Consider the following 16,456-nt stretch of genomic DNA (forward strand, 5'->3'; position numbering starts at 1 on the left):
CATAAAAATCATTGGTAGTCTCACAACATGGGGCTATAAAGTATTAGAAATGGAGTAGCGAATGCAAACATAATCTACAATCTCCTAAACAGTTGATTTTAGATCAGGTTGATTTTACGAAATGATGTATACATTTTCATGATAAATTGTCCAGTGATGTATTTCAGGGGAGGCTGTCGGCCTAAAGCTCCCAAGAAATATCATGTGAATATATTACTTAAAAATATATAGGCCTATATTGTTATATGAGGGAGAGAGGAAGTGAGGGAGCATACACCACAACCACCACACACACACACACACACACACACACACACAAAGAAAGAGAGGGAGTCTTGCCCCCTTTAAATTATTTGAAGTTTGCGCCACTGGCTCTAAGGACAATTGTAATCAAATTGTGCTGTGTTCACACCGAAGACACAGAACTAGTACCCTTAAAGAGACTTGAACACCCCAGAATGAAGTCGTAGATACGCCACTGAGGCAGTCGCTGAAACCGTATCAATGCCGGGCAAAATCATGGAATAACTTCAAACGGTAGTTTGTTCCTTTCAGTAGTTGGCAACACTGCAATGGCTTACTTTACCGCGCCGTTGCAAACGTTCCCTAGTTTGCTGTGAGCGATCGCGCGAGGAAGAGGCCGCTGTTACGACATCGCATAGGATCGCCTCAAAAGCACGGTGAGTGAAAACGTAAAGAAAAATTAAACTTTCAAATTGTCTAGTAAAGCTATACTGCTATGTCTACTGTAGTTCAGGTTAGCAGCAATAGATGCTGCAGTTGTAATGCACCTGAAGAACTGTGAAACTATATTTGCTGAAGTTTGTTTCACGAACACGCTCTCAAAGAACTTCGATGTCTTATGTCACGAAACACAGTGGGATACTAATCGTCATTATTTCATGTACTTTTGAATTAGGTCATGGAAATTTCCCGAGCTTGACGCTGCAAATTTATCATGAAAACATGGGAATATAAAATATGGTAGTTTGGTGTACGAGACATTAGACGTTAAAATGACCACAGGTATTAAATTTTAAAGTTTGTACCTATCCTAACCTAGAATTAGTGGATCGAAATTTGTGACGAGAACGAGACTTATCGAGACGAGAATTGAAAATTATTGCGTTGAACTCGTGGTCTACTTCGAGAATTTGGTACGCTCTTCAAAACTTTACCTAAATCAAATGTACTTTACTGTGATATCATCAGGCATACTAATCGATATATCTGCCTGGTTATTTATCGATAATGCATATATTGATTGTAATAATTACGAAGTCAACACAGTAGTGAACCTGTGGTTATATATATATATGTGTTCAGATTTTCGAGAGTGCGTATCGCCGAAACAGGGTGTCAAACAGAAAAACATTTATAAATAATATTTGTTTGTTAAAACCCATTATCAACTGGAAGTTTGTGCAGTAATGTAATTTTGAGATTCGGCACGAGACCATGACGAGGTCGGGAATGAGACATATTTACAACTCTAGATCAGACCAAAGCGAGAATGAGAGTCATTTACAACTCTGTCTCGATATCCCATATTCTTTCCATGCGAATATTTGTATTACCATAGTAATATTTTTATAATTCGTGAATAACTTTCATTATTAAGGCAATTTTATTAAGGCCAGGACTCGAAACCGGGCACTTCGGTGACGAGATTGAAAGCCGACCACTTTACGCTCTAGGTCACCGAGTCGGCAGTTTATAAATGAAAATTGTTTCCCCAAACACATTAGCCTACTTACGTCCCTAATGGGGAAATATCTATAAAGCAACGCATGAGATCCAATTGGATTTAAGTGATTCATTAGTGATATTTTCCAAAGCTTGGTTGATGTTTATATATATATCCATACTTTTCTGATTAGCTGGAAGAGTTTATTGTGATTTTCACAATTTCCACAATTGTATTGAACATAGCAACTGTAACATGCAATTGGTGACGTTGATTGATTGGTTTGTTTTATTTCGCTTTGCTTTTCTGCCACTATTGGCTAACGCGATGAGCAAGCCTTTAAGGAGTTATTCCCATGCACTTTACACATTAAAATATATGTATATAAAAAAAGAGACGTAGTAATTTGTCCAGCACCGCAGATCAAAGAAGAAAATGTCACCGAAATATTGTAAGGTGATAGGATTTGTTGTTCATATTAAGTTGGCTAAGATACAGTAGTTTTCGGTTAATAATTTCTGTGTAATGCTGCATACCACTAACTGAACATTAATTTATTTCTAACCGCAAGTGTTTCTTCCATAAATCTGTGGTGTGAAACTAGGAGTAGAGATTCTACTGTACGTACTTATGAGTTAAGATATGAGATGGGACGTTACTACATAGAAGTACAACACGACGGAGCAATGGACGAAATTCCCGTGGATAGAACGAAATTACTACTTTGGGGACCATAAAATCTGATTTGCTTACCTAAACACTACTGCATATCCTACCCCAAGCATTACGAACAGATAGCAAAAGCAGAGCAATTAGAAATATTATGAAACAGGTATTGGTTCATCAGTACCAACTGAATTGTCTCTTTAGACAGGTCTCAAAAGTGATTTATCAAAAGTTTCATCTCCACGTGATTTTAGAAAACTCTTGTATGAAAAGTACAGTATAACCGACCTCCGTGGCTAAGTGGTTAGCACAGTGTGCTACGACGGGGGTACCGGGTTCGAATCCGGACCTGGGTATGGGTGTTCTATGTGAGTGTTCCTTCCTCAATTTCATCTTAATCGTCACGATCAGCCAAAAGTGGCAGAAAATCGACGCTAATAAACATATTTTTTTTAAAAAAAATTTGCACACGCACAAAGACTCAAGAAATATATTGACAACTGAATAACAGCAAAATATTTTTCATGTCCTTTCACAAGTACGTGTATTTTATATGGAAGGAGCCTTTAGTAATATTTTGCGGGAGGGGCCCAAAATTTGTAGATCCGGCACTGAATTATACAGTTGCAATATTACGGTCCTAAGTAACGAAGAAGATTCAACTCGCACAAAGACCATCATGATCAGACAATTAGCGACACAGTAACTTACAAAGGCTCTCTCTCACACGGCGTTCAGCTAGGTGCTTATTGTTTACATTCAATTCTCAGAAGTATTTCAATAGTACTGTTTCAAATTTCCTTGTGGTTTCTTTTATCAGTATCACTGACAGCCATGAAAATTCTGTATAGAGATTATTCTTATAATGAAGAAAATATCTGAATGCAAATTTACGAAATCACAATGGGACATTTTTGCATCACGACTGTTGTTCAAACAATGTCGGGGCTGGTATCGGCAATTGGGTGCCAAGACTGGAGCTTAGGGCGGGTGCAAATGACAGTTTAGTTTCTCTAGGTAGACAAGGCTGAGCATTGAGAGGCCATAGTTGTTTGCAACCGATCGGAACAGCGATTAAAGAGAATGAATGGACTGTCCCGACTAAATCTGGACGTCTGGTATCTTTGCATCAATAGTTATGAAACTAAAATATTGCCGACTTCTGGAGCCTGCTTGTCTACACACACAACCCATTCCAGGCATGCAAGACTGCAGTTACCGGAGTGGACAACGTGGAAATTGAGGATGACTTTTGGGAACCTTCTCAGACCACGCCCCCTTTTCATTACAGGGGACAACATTTGTCCCGTGAATGTCACATGTACACGATCTGTTGTACTTGTCGGGAAGGTTCGAGGAAAATTGACTCCATTATTAAATTAAACAATTTAAAAAAAAATATCTTCCGTGGCTTGCTAGTTGGGAAAAACGTGACAATATGTTTATAGTTGTTATTAATATTATAGTTTTATTATAATACAAAACTGGTACAAAATTCACTTATTATAAAATCAAGATTTTCAGCAGTGTCTGCTTTAAAGGAAACGTATAGCAACAACAAATATTGCGTACAACGCGTTTTTACTAATTTATTATTACAAAAATATTAGTATTGCAATAAATTGTATTTCATATTTGCAATAAAATACCATAGATTAATAGTGTCAAATGCATTCTCAACATCTCCAACCGATCGCACGAATGCAGGTAGCTTGCGAGCCTACCAACAGTGTATAGCGTGGGCGAGAGAGTTCGTGATAGGTACTGGGTTGAGATGACGTCAGCGGCGCACTTGTTGATTCGTTGCCTCCGGAGTTACGACTCGCTGCAAAGCTGTAAATGCAGAACAGAAAAAGCTGTTATGAAAAATAATCTTGTTTTAACTCTAGGACCTCATATATTGATCAAGGTCCTGTTATATGGAACAGCAATAGATATTTAAAGTGGGTTCCTAGTAAATTAAAGATTAAAAACAGCTGGTCTACGGCACGTCACTGGAAAAAGATCACTCTCTCTCTCCTCCAATGCTGGCATTGATTTAATACCAGCTGAGTTAATTAAATATGGTGGAAATTCGTTAATATGTCAAATTCATAAATTAATTTGTTTAATATGGAATAAAGAAGAAATCCCTAAACAGTGGACAGAATCCATAATTGTTCCTGTGTAGATAAAATGAACTGCAATAATTACCGTGGAATTTCTCTACACTCAACAACAGAAAATATTATCTAACATTCTTTTAACAAGACTAACCCCATATCCTAATGAAATTATAGGTCATTATCAATGTGGATTTAAACGTAACAGATCAACTACAGATCAAATTTTTCACATCAGACAGACACTTGAAAAAAGTGGGAATATAATCAAAATGTCCATCAGCTATTCATTGATTTCAAAAAAGCATATGATTCGGTCAAAAGAGATAAATTATATAATATATTAGTCGAGTTTGGAATACCTAAGAAGCTTGTTAATATGATAAAAGTATGCACCAGTGAAAAAGAAAGTAAAATTCGTGTGGATATTAACATGTCTGATAAATTTACAATTCATGATGGGATAAACAAGGAGATACATGATCTCCATTGCTCTTTAATTTTGCCTTAGAATATGCTGTTAGGAAGGTAAAATAAACTAAAGAAGGACTAAAATTAAACGGTGTGACTCGGTTGATAGCATATTCAGATGATGTAGACTTACTGGGGGATGATGTAAATACAATTAAGAATAATGCTAAAATATTTTTCAAAGCATCTAAAGAGATAGGTTTGGAAGTTAGCAAAGACAAAACTAAATATATGCTTACAGGCCGAAACCAAGTGTTAGGTAATAATCAAAATCTAATTATTGATAACAACTTGTTTGAACCAGAGGAACATAAATTGAGAGTATTTGAAAATAAAATCCTTAGGAAAATTTTGGGGGCCTAAAAGGGATGATGAGACAGGTGAGTGGAGAAGGTTAAATAATTTAGAATTTTGTAATTTGTGTTCATGTCCAGATATTATTAGAATGATTAAATCAAGAAGACTTAGGTGGGCAGGCCATGTAGCACGAATGGGAGAGGAAAGAAGAGTTTACAGGATTCTTGTTGGGAAACCTGATGGTAAGAGACCAGTAGGAAGACCAAGACGAAGATGGAGGGATAACGTTGAGATGGACCTAAATGAAATTGGTAGGGATGGAAAAGAGTAATAGTGAGGATGGGGACAGATGGAAGGCCTGTGTTGCTGCAGCCATGAACCTTCGGGTTTAAGAAGGCTAGAGAGTTAGTTATCTCCTCCAATGTTCAGTCTCGATTAGCCTTTCTGTGCCTAAAATGGACTTCAAAATTCAAACTCTAATGTCCATCGAAGGATGTCCCGTCATTGCTGTTGTACCAAAGTCAGCTCGATTCAAGACCCTCCTCCCCCGGGTCATAAATAATTGACATAACCTTATTGATTTGTATTGCTTATCCGTTCCAAGAACTCGAAGGCAACGGATATGTTTGGAACTGTATTTGCACACGTCACCACGTACGTATTCGCGGAATGTAGCATGGGTAATAATCAATAACCTGCTTCTTAATATTTCTGCATCAACTTTTGATCTCTCCATGCTCGTGAACGTCCGCAGGTTATTCCCACGCGTAAAGCATCTTTTATAATAATTGACGCGAATTACTGTGGCTGAAATATAAAATTTTAGGCTGACATTCCTTTTCCAAAAGTGGGCCGGTGGCCCCACTTGCCCCTCTTTTTAAGACGTCAAGGCTCACGCTAATCAGTACATGTCGCTCGACTACAACGAAACAGAAGGAAGAGCATTTGTGCCTGATCCTGGATTCGAACCCAGCGTCACTACACTCGGGTGCAAGCTATCTTTAAAGTGACGTCAGCTGAGACCGCACTACAACATGATATCTAGTATCACTCCGTGCCAAGCATGAAAAATTCTCTCCGCCACATTTGCGCCTCAGGGTCCGAGAAGAAATTACATCAAGAATGAGTTTCGTTGAAGACTGGTAAAAACAAAGTTTAATTTATATCAATAATTCGTCTATTACACGTATTCAAAACATTTAAAGTCAGTAGTTTCTCAGTCCAAATATATTTTTAACTTTGTAATTTGTTTATCTTTTCGTGTTCATATTTCGTTAGCGTATAGCATTGGCATTTCTCCGCATGAAGATCACCCACATACAAGAAGTCCCGCTCCCTCTAAGTAGTGCAGGTGGACGGGTTCAAGGCCCTCAATTGAGGATCAAGAAAACCTTAAAAACTCACTTTCTCTCCACGTTCTACGCCTCATTTATTGCGCTGACGATGCTTTGCAGCGAAGAAAAGAGCACCAAAACATCAAATTCTCACTTTACTCATTTGAGGATCAACGTCTTGGAAAACGTCTTAAGACAAATATCTTAATCTTTAAGAAAGTCGACTTCCGGTATCTCAAGATGTTACTTCCGGTCTGTCAAGAAAATTTTCTTAAGACAAAAATCTTAAGACGTTTTCCAAGACATTGATTTTCTCGGCTTCTAATTGAGCTAGGATGATGATTTTAGGTTTGTTGGATAGGATTCGACGAGAACTATTCGACTAGCAAATAAAATCGATTCCACCCCCTCAAGTTTTGGAAATACAGATAATTTTTATTTTTTTTGAGAAACTTGATTTGCCGGCTTAGTTTTTACTCTAATTCGAAAATTTTAATAGCATTCGATACAAAATTAGAAGTACTCTACAACCTATTGGAGGGATGATGACTAGTGCCTGCTGTTTTCGAGTTATTTTGGATTAAAATTTCAAGATGTAATTTCTAAGATGTTTTGTAATTCATGAACTATGGGTTGTAGGAAAACGAGTCTTGCTCTATCTGCTATTGCTCGACGAATACTATAAACATAAACAAAGCTTATGGTTTAATTTTAAAAAATGACGACCTTAAAATAACTCTGTTTTCTGAAATTATGATTTATACTTCATACGCCAAGAGGGCTGAGGATTAGAAAAAAAAAGATTGTTTGGTAGAATTATGTACACATAATATTTTTGTGTTTTCTATACACAAGCTTAATTATTTTTTTTTCAATTATTTACAGGATTCATTAAGAAGCAAGAAGTAGCATATACATAAATAGCACACTCCCACCAAACCCAGCACCATCGTGAATTATTGCACAGCATTTATTTTGTGATACTCCTCCACTAAATATATAAAATAACACCCCACAAATATTTCATTATAGCGAATTAGCCTTCCAAGGTTTTTTTCTTATTGCAAAAGTATTTATTTTGTGACACTCCTCCACTACATATATAAAATAACATACCCCACAAATATTTCATTATAGCGAATTAGTCTTCCAAGTTTTTTTTTTAATTGCAAAAGCATTTATTTTGTGGCACTCTACTATATATATAAAATAACATACCCCACAAATATTTTCACTATAGCGAATTAGCCTTCCAAGGTTTTTTTTTTATTGCACAGCATTTATTTTGTGGCGGTTACCAATGCGAAGCGATGTCGTAAGCTGATTGCAAGCCCGTTGTTTAAATCAAGGACCATTTATAATGAGCAGTTGGCTCTGGTCCACATGGATAAACCTGTGGTGCACCTAAACAAGCCAATCTATGTTGGTGCCACGATTCTGGACTTGAGCAAGTTGCATATGTTTAAGACACATTATGGTACACTGTGCAAACATTATGATCGTGGCATTTCTCTTTTATATACAGATACGGACAGCTTGGTCTACCATGTTCGCACAGTTGATGCATATAAGGATATAGCGTTGATTCCACCTTTCATCGAGCTTTTCGACACATCAGGCTATCCCCAACCGAACCAGTACGGCATCCTGCCCCGAAACAAAAAAAAGTGCCTGGTAAACTCAAGGACGAGAAGGACGGGGATGTTATTCTTGAGTTTGCTGGACTTCGGGCCAAAGCCTATGCAATTCGGGCCGAGGTGTCTGTCACCAAGAAGGCCAAGGGTGTAGGTAGGCAGGTTGTACAAAAGCATCTCGCATTCGAGGATTATGTTGAATGCCTGAAAACTCGCTCACCTGTTCTACGAAAAGAGTATCGAATCCAGAGCGTCAACCATAAATTGACAACCAACATTGTCAGGAAGATTGCTTTGGATGCGCACGATGATAAGAGGTGCATCCTGAAGTGCGGAATTCACACACTGCCGTGGGGGCACTATCGCTTAGCAGAAGGCAAAACCTGCAACATATGCCCATCTTCAACAGAAGATTCATAAAAACAAAACAAAAAAAAAACAAACTTTGTCTGTCATTACAAAAAAAAAACTTTGACCGTATTCTTAAATAACTAACAAGGACAATGAATCTTTTTGGCTTCCGCAAACAGATCAACATGGAGACTGCACCGCCAAATTTCAATAACCTCTTACCTTCCGTGTTATCTAAACTCAATGGTTTACTGATCGTTCATCTCAACAGCATTTGGACGAAACTGAACGACGATGTGGGCAAGATGTTTTATGTTTTTAATAACAATTTACATTTCTACGAAATTCCGATCGACGGGAAACTTCAAATCACCGTGAATCCGGAAAACGCAGGCGAAATCAAAATTTCTACCGGCAAGAATATTTTTCGAATCAAGCACGACAAGATGCTTTCTAACATTACGTACGATGTTTCTGCAGGAGATTATCTTTACATGGAACTCCTCGGAGATTACGACAAACTCATTCCTCTCTTCGTAGAATTACGAATCGTCTATCCTATTATAAATAACCGTTAACCAAAAATGCCTAACGACATTTTCGGCAACACCAAGCGTGTAGACCACGCAGAAGAGATTCTCATGTTGGACATTCGAGTTAAGAAGTTGAGGACCGATTTGATTGCTTTGCAGGAGACCTTAAACAAAGGTTTAGAGTCGGAAATCGCTACGCTCCAAACGCAATGTCTCGACCCCATTCTGAAAATCGATTCCGAACTGAAGACGCTGATAAAAAATTATGTCGACGTACCTTCTTACGACAACGTTCAAAATATACAGTTGAGCGTGGATTCGCTTCAAAATGATTTGGCCAAATTACAGCAATTTCAATCGAAAAATGAAGATTTGGAAAAATTGAAACTCGAAATCGAAGAACGAACTTCCGCAATAGAAAAGAATTTCTCTGAACTTCAAACCGTCGTGAACGATATAGACGCAGAACGCTTGCATGTCGTCGTTTCCAAATTACAAGAAGAATTCACCAGCACGTTGGAAGAAATTAAATCCAAGTTGCAGACTTTGGAAGATACAATGACGAACCTACCATCGTCGGACGAACTGCAGGTCATCGGTAAAAGCGTCGCGAACATAAAAATTCAATTGGAGGCGTATCGAGATTTCGAACACATTCAAACCACCATCGCTACGCTTCAGGCGTCCTTGGAATTGATCAACGAAGAAATTAAAAATATTCACGCTGAAGCAAGAGCGTTGACGAGCATTCAAGACACGTTAAGCACGGTTCAGCAGAAGATCGAATATTTAGAAAATTTGAACGTCGAAACGAATCTCGCTCATTTTCATCACGTACTCGACAACATACAGGGTGACTTGGAATCGTTACGGACGAGCGTGCCTTCGAGCGAAGATTTGGAAAAATTGAACACGGCGGTGACGGCACTATCCGATTCGAGCGACATCAAAAGTTCATTGAGCGATCTCGAGAGTAGGGTGGCCAATCTCCCCACCTCCAAAGAATTGCACGCTTTGAAAAGAAACATATCTCGAATGCTGAAACGACTAGAAACGGAAACGGCGAACGTGGAACAGATTCGAGACGAAATTAGTTCGCTGGTGTCGACGCTGCCCACTTCGCAGAGCGTCGCCGACCTTCACACGCAGTTTACAGAGATGCGAAGCATCGTGAACGATCTTACCGAGAAGAGCTCGAAATTGAATCAAGTCGAGAACCTTCAGAACATTGTCGTCAACATCAGAGATCAAGTTGGAGTGCTGGAATCCACGCAGGAATCGACGCTGGCCTCTTTCGGTGCCAAGTTGCAAGAACTCAACGAAAACTACAAGCAGTTGAACGTGGAAGTGAAAATCAAACCGTCGTTTTCTGCCGTAACGGATACCATAATCGAGCATTTGCTGCCCATCGAAAATAAACTCGGACAAGTTCACAGTAATCTCGTCACCTTCGACACTAAATTCGCCAAATTGTTCACCTTGCAAGCCATCGAAATCAACAGCGTTCCCAATCAACAGAGAATCTCCACGTTCGTCGAAGGTAACAAACTGTACATGTTGCATCCTTATCATCCGTACTACAAGTTTCTCCTCGATGGCACAATTCAGATAAACGAATTTTCGTACTGGTCTCACGGCAGAAAAGCTAGCGTTCCCACCATGACCTTAATATCGAATCGTGGTGTCCAGAAAGCAGGAAACATTCCTCTGGCACGTTGGAACGAAACGCGCAACATATATGAAATACACGAAGACGAAGATCTTACCGTTTTCGACGTGAGTGCCGGCGATAAGCTGATCATTCAAAACACGAGCGAGGTGCCACCCTCTTTGAATCCCATCACGCTGGTGCTTCTCTTCAAACGTAATCTCTAAAAAAATAAAATGTCTAGGCAAGCCATCGTCGAAGAATTGCATAAACCTGCACGCCGCAACTACGAACGTTTGGCTGTGGTAACCAAGGGCATCGACGACCTCTGGCAAAGCGATCTCGTGGAGATGAGTAGCGGCAATTTGAAAAACGTACATAAATGGAACAAGGGCAACAAGTACCTCCTCACCGTCATAGACACATTTTCGAAATTCGCATGGGCTCTACCTTTGAAGGCGAAAACGGGATCGTGCGTCACGGAAGCATTCAAATTAATTTTTCGCGAAAGCGGCGGCAGACGACCTCGATTTCTGCACACGGACAACGGTAAAGAATTTTACAACGCCGTATTCCAAAAGTTTATTCAAAAACATGACATTCGACATTATTCGACCTTCAGTCACATCAAAGCCAGCATCGTGGAAAGATTTAATCGAACCTTGAAAACACACATGTGGAAACGATTCACGCTTCGGGGAAATTACAAATGGGTCGACATCCTGCCGGAACTCGTCGACACCTATAATGATACGGTACACAGAACGATAGGCATGAAACCAGTTGACGTTACCAAGTCTGACGAGCAGCGTTTAATTTCTACCGTTTACTGTCCAAAGTACACTCCCACGACTACCAAGAAATCAAAATTCAAAATTGGAGACCAGGTGAGAATCAGCAAATTCAAACGCACCTTCGAGAAGGGATTCACAAAAAATTGGAGCACGGAACTCTTTACGGTGGTTCGAGTTTTACCCGGAAACCGACACACGTATATAATAAAAGATAGTAGCGGCGAGATTTTGAAAGGAAGATTTTACGAAGAGGAACTCTCTAAAACGAAACACCCCGACACGTACCTCATCGAGAAAATATTGCGTAGGAAAGGTGACAAACTGTTTGTCAAATGGCTGGGACTTCCGGAAAAGAGTTGGATCGACGCGAACGAAGTGATCTTGTGAGTACGTGGAACGTGGTGAAGCGTCTACCGGATCCGGAAAGTCAAACGAGAAAAAAAAAGAACGGTGAGTTGCTTCCCGACAGCATCCGCTGTCTGATCGTAGGTCCTTCGGGGTGTGGGAAAACGACACTGCTCGTGGACAATTTTCTCCTCGCACCGAATTGGTTAGATTGGAAGAACAGGCACCTGTACGTGTTCTCGAAAAGTTTGGAGCAATCCAAATACCAGCAACTGATGAAACTGTACGATGGTCTGGACATTGCAACGTTCGCCTCGGAAATAAAACCACTCGACGATTGTCGTGAAAATTCAGTCGTTGTGTTCGACGACGTCATTCTGGAAAATCAAAATGAAATTCGCAACTTTTTCACGCAAGGTCGTCACAAAGGAATGGATTGCTTCTACCTAGCTCAAACGTTTTCCAAAATTCCAAAACAGTTAGTACGCGACAACGCTAATTTTATATGTTTGTTTCGTCAAGAGCACACCAACCTCAAGCACGCGTACGATGACTACGTAGGCGGAGACATGAACTACAATCAATTTTCGGAACGCTGCTGCTCTACTTGCTGGAACGGTGACGATATCGGATTCGCGACGATCGACATGACGAGGAAACCCAACGACGGAAAATACAGAAACAAAATCAACGACTTTCTAAACGTTGCATCGTTGTGAGAAACGACGTATATATTTAAACGTTATGACGAAACGAAAAATCGAAGACGAAAATCTCAAGCTTCGCGATTACCTCGCGAAACGCTTCAAAGGTTGGAAATCCGAGAATCGCGGATTCTACGAAGAGAAGAAACGTCAGGATCAACCTGTGATCGATGCCATCAGCGGTCTAGGTAAAGAAATTAAAAGTGTCACGGAACAAAATAAAAATTTGATCAACGAACTCGTACCGCTCGCAGCTAAAAGTTACGCTGTACCCACGCCCATTTCGAGCATTCCTTCGACACCGTTCGAACTGAAGGATGCACCGGCACGACGTCGAGCCATTGGTAGCACGTCGTCTTCGGATAAAATCGAGTTGGGACCTTTGGCACGAGACTACCTGAGTACGGGGAAATTCGACAAGGATGAAGTGTTCGGATTGTATCCCAGCATGGAAACCAACGAAGGTGGTGGTGTGGTGTGGAAGATTGGGAAATCGAAGGTGACCTTCGAAGGCAACGACATTAAAGTTAATTTAGGCGAGAAGGATAGTTGGACCAGGTATCCGGGTACGGTGGGACTGTGGGAACTCATTGCCAAAAAGCAGCCGAAAGATTACACCGACGAAGATTACCAGAGTTACAAGGAAATTTTGATCATGACGGATGCCTTGTACCAAAACAACGATGCCTCGCAGAATAGGGTGAAATCGAGCAGCGGCGAGAAGTACAGGAATCTCATCAAACCGATTTGGAACCAGGTCAAAACAGGCAGCGGCGTCAAACGCTACAACACGTTACCCAAAGAATTCGTTTGGGTGGACGACGTGAGGAAGCTCGTGGACCGATTGTTGGTGATAGCCGGCGAAGAGAATGCAGGCAACCGTAATTTCTACAACGAGAAGGTTGGCATCGTGGACATGATCAGCACGAAACTTTCCAACTTCATCGTGAACGACGACAAGGGCATAGGTTACCTGATCAAAATCATCAACACGCTGCCTCCGAGATTCTGGAACGTGGCCGAAGGAAAAGGACTCGTGAACGACATCATCAACAAGTTACCTTTCGAGATGCATTTACCTGGCTACCAGTACTGCGGACCGGGTACCAAACTCGAGAAAAGATTGGAGAGAGGAGACAAGGGTGTGAATCCGTTGGACGCCGCATGCAAAGATCACGACATCGCTTACAACACCACGCAGACGGATCTGGATGCACGTCACGAAGCAGACAGAAAGTTAGAGCACACAGCTTTCGAAAGGTTCGTGAGCAGAGACGCATCGCTGGGTGAACGGGTCGCCGCACTGGGTACCACCATCGCCATGAACACGAAACAAAAATTGGGGTGGGGTATATAAATAACAGAGTAAAAAATAATAATAATAACAACATGTCTCGTATAACTGATTTGCCGCCCGAGCTACTATGTAAAATATTTAAACACGCAGTAAACGGAGATTGTGAGGATGTACATAAACTTGTAATCATAGCAAGAACGACGCCGGAATTTCGCATCCCTTGTGAAATGGTTCTCAAGGACCATCTTCGGGAGATCAGCGGCCTGAGGTGCGGTGATCTCAACATTCTGCTTTCGGCTGCAGGGGAAAAATTAAACGATAGGTTAGATTAATTGCACGAGGCAAGGCAGGGAAGAAGACGGTACACAGTAGATTGGCGCAAGTCTAAGCAGGAGACGGAAGATATCATTACGCACATCATCGCGTTTTCCGAAGCACGGACTTTCTTCCTCTGTTAAAAAAAATAATAATATATATACGTGTCAAAAAAAAACTTGATATATAAATAACACACATCGTGAAAAACAAAATAATCTTCGGTATATATAAATAACACACATCGTGAAAAAAACAATTAAATTTCTCTCTAACACTCTGAAATTTTTCTCTTCGATATGACGACTGAAAAAATGAGTGATCTCCAAGCATTAAAACAAATGCTAAATTTGTCAGTCGAGTATGTAAAAATTCAGGAATTGGAAGTCGACAAACCTTACACGATAACTTCCGGTTCAATCGTTTCTACCCAGTATGGTCCCAAGGTACGCCTGTTGCTCAACGCACAATACAGTCTATTTTTACCAGATCGATACGCTAACATGTTATCCGACGAGAAGCTATCTATTTTAATCGAGAACAAAACTCGAATCGTGTACAAGGGGACAAAGGAACTTCTTGGCAAGAAAACGAAGCACGTAATAGAATTTGTGTAACGACTGCGAGGCCGTGAAAAAAATCTCAGAACATTTATATATAAATAACATACCGTGAAAATAACACATAGAGCATCAACATGAAGCCCAAGGGTGTCGTGTACCAGATACCATACTCCAATCTTAAAAATCTAGGTGCCCTCGATGGGTTACTCACCAAGAAACAACGCGAGAAGAAACGTTCTTGCTTGAGCAAAGGACACGGAATGAAATTACTTCTCAGCACACCTCAATTGAGACGCTTGCAGCGTTCGCGGAAACAGCAAAAGATCGGAGGTTTCATATTCAGCATCCCGGCCATCCTGGCAGCATTGGGGGCCGTTGGAAGTTTGGCTGGCGGAAGTGCCGCCATCGCGAAAACCGTCATCGACTCGAAGAAGAACAAAGCGGAATTGGAAGAACAGAAACGTCACAACCTGGCCATGGAGAAGAAAGGGGGGAAGGGCGTGATGAAGAAGTTTAAAAAAAAGAAACAACAGCACTCACCAACCGAGACATTGAATCTCTGATCGAACCGTTACAAATCAAACACTTCAGAGGAGTTTTCATGTCCGACTCGTTACCTTCAAGCGTTAAAAGAAGAGAATGCGGAGTAGTCAACTTGGACGGTCAAGAAAATCCAGGCACGCATTGGATATGTTACCACAAAAATGATGATAAAGCATTCGTTTTCGATTCTTTCGGAGGTGTTCCACCTACAAATTTAATTCATTATCTGAAAACGAACAAAACCTCTATATACTACAACGACGAACGCATTCAAAATTTCGGAGACGTGAACTGCGGTCATCTCTGCCTCTCCGTGCTCGCGTTTCTCTCTAAAATAAATAACCCTACGATCGAGGATTTCCAGAAAGCATTGTGGAACCTCAAACAGCATCACTAGGATGGGCGTGTTCCATCTCACGAGCGAATCTTCAATCTTGAAACTCACGCTGCACGACGACATCGTCTATCCTAAATCCGTGGCTCTGCGTGCATTCTACAGCATGTACCTCATACCTAACGTCACGCAGCACAACAACAAAATTAGCGTTGGAAGCGAACACATCGTCGTCACGCCAGGACAATACAATCTTTCTACTTTGCAAGCTCAGTTACCCAAAGGCACGTACCTTTCTCAAAATTCGGTCACGCACAGAGTGGAAATCCTATCCGCGACGGAGACCGTGGACCTGGGCACCATGGGAGAACTTTTAGGTTTCGAGAACAACCACCCAAAACTCGAAGCTGGCATCAAGCACGTAGCAACCAACATTCCTAAATTCTTGGCCATAGAGACTCTGAACGTACACTGCAACGTGGCGGAAGGCATGATCACGAAATCTTCGGACGGATTAGGAAGTCACAAGCAGACGGGAATCATAGCCACTTTCAAACCAAGTTCCGAGTTCATGGAACCGATCATCTACACGCCCTCTTCGCCGATCTATTTTCCAGTATGTCGCAACCGCATAGACGACATAGAGTTGGTGGTGACGAACGAGAAAGGAGACGTGGTGGATTTCGCAGGTGCCACGACCACGGCCATCCTGGAGATCAACGTATAATAAATAACCATACACACAGTGAAAATGGAGCAAATCGAAAGTTACGAGTTGCAATCTTTTCCTCCCAACCGTCGCACGTTCGCCAATCTGAACGAAGCGAACAGGGAGATC

General features: G+C 40.9%; 1 protein-coding gene across 1 annotated transcript in view; it reads left to right on the top strand.

The window, feature by feature from the left end:
* Window positions 1–626: 626 nt before the first annotated feature.
* Window positions 627–16,456, top strand: part of LOC145998602 (FAD-dependent oxidoreductase domain-containing protein 2-like) — a 257,130-nt gene continuing 241,300 nt past the window's right edge. Inside the window, exon 1 of the mRNA XM_083135051.1 lies at window positions 627–680. The gene's annotated coding sequence lies outside the window, so the exon portion shown is untranslated. The remainder of the gene's footprint in view (window positions 681–16,456) is intronic.

This window comes from Lepisma saccharinum, chromosome 14 (assembly GCF_977018435.1).
Source record: "Lepisma saccharinum chromosome 14, izLepSacc3.1, whole genome shotgun sequence".
Taxonomy (NCBI): domain Eukaryota; kingdom Metazoa; phylum Arthropoda; class Insecta; order Zygentoma; family Lepismatidae; genus Lepisma; species Lepisma saccharinum.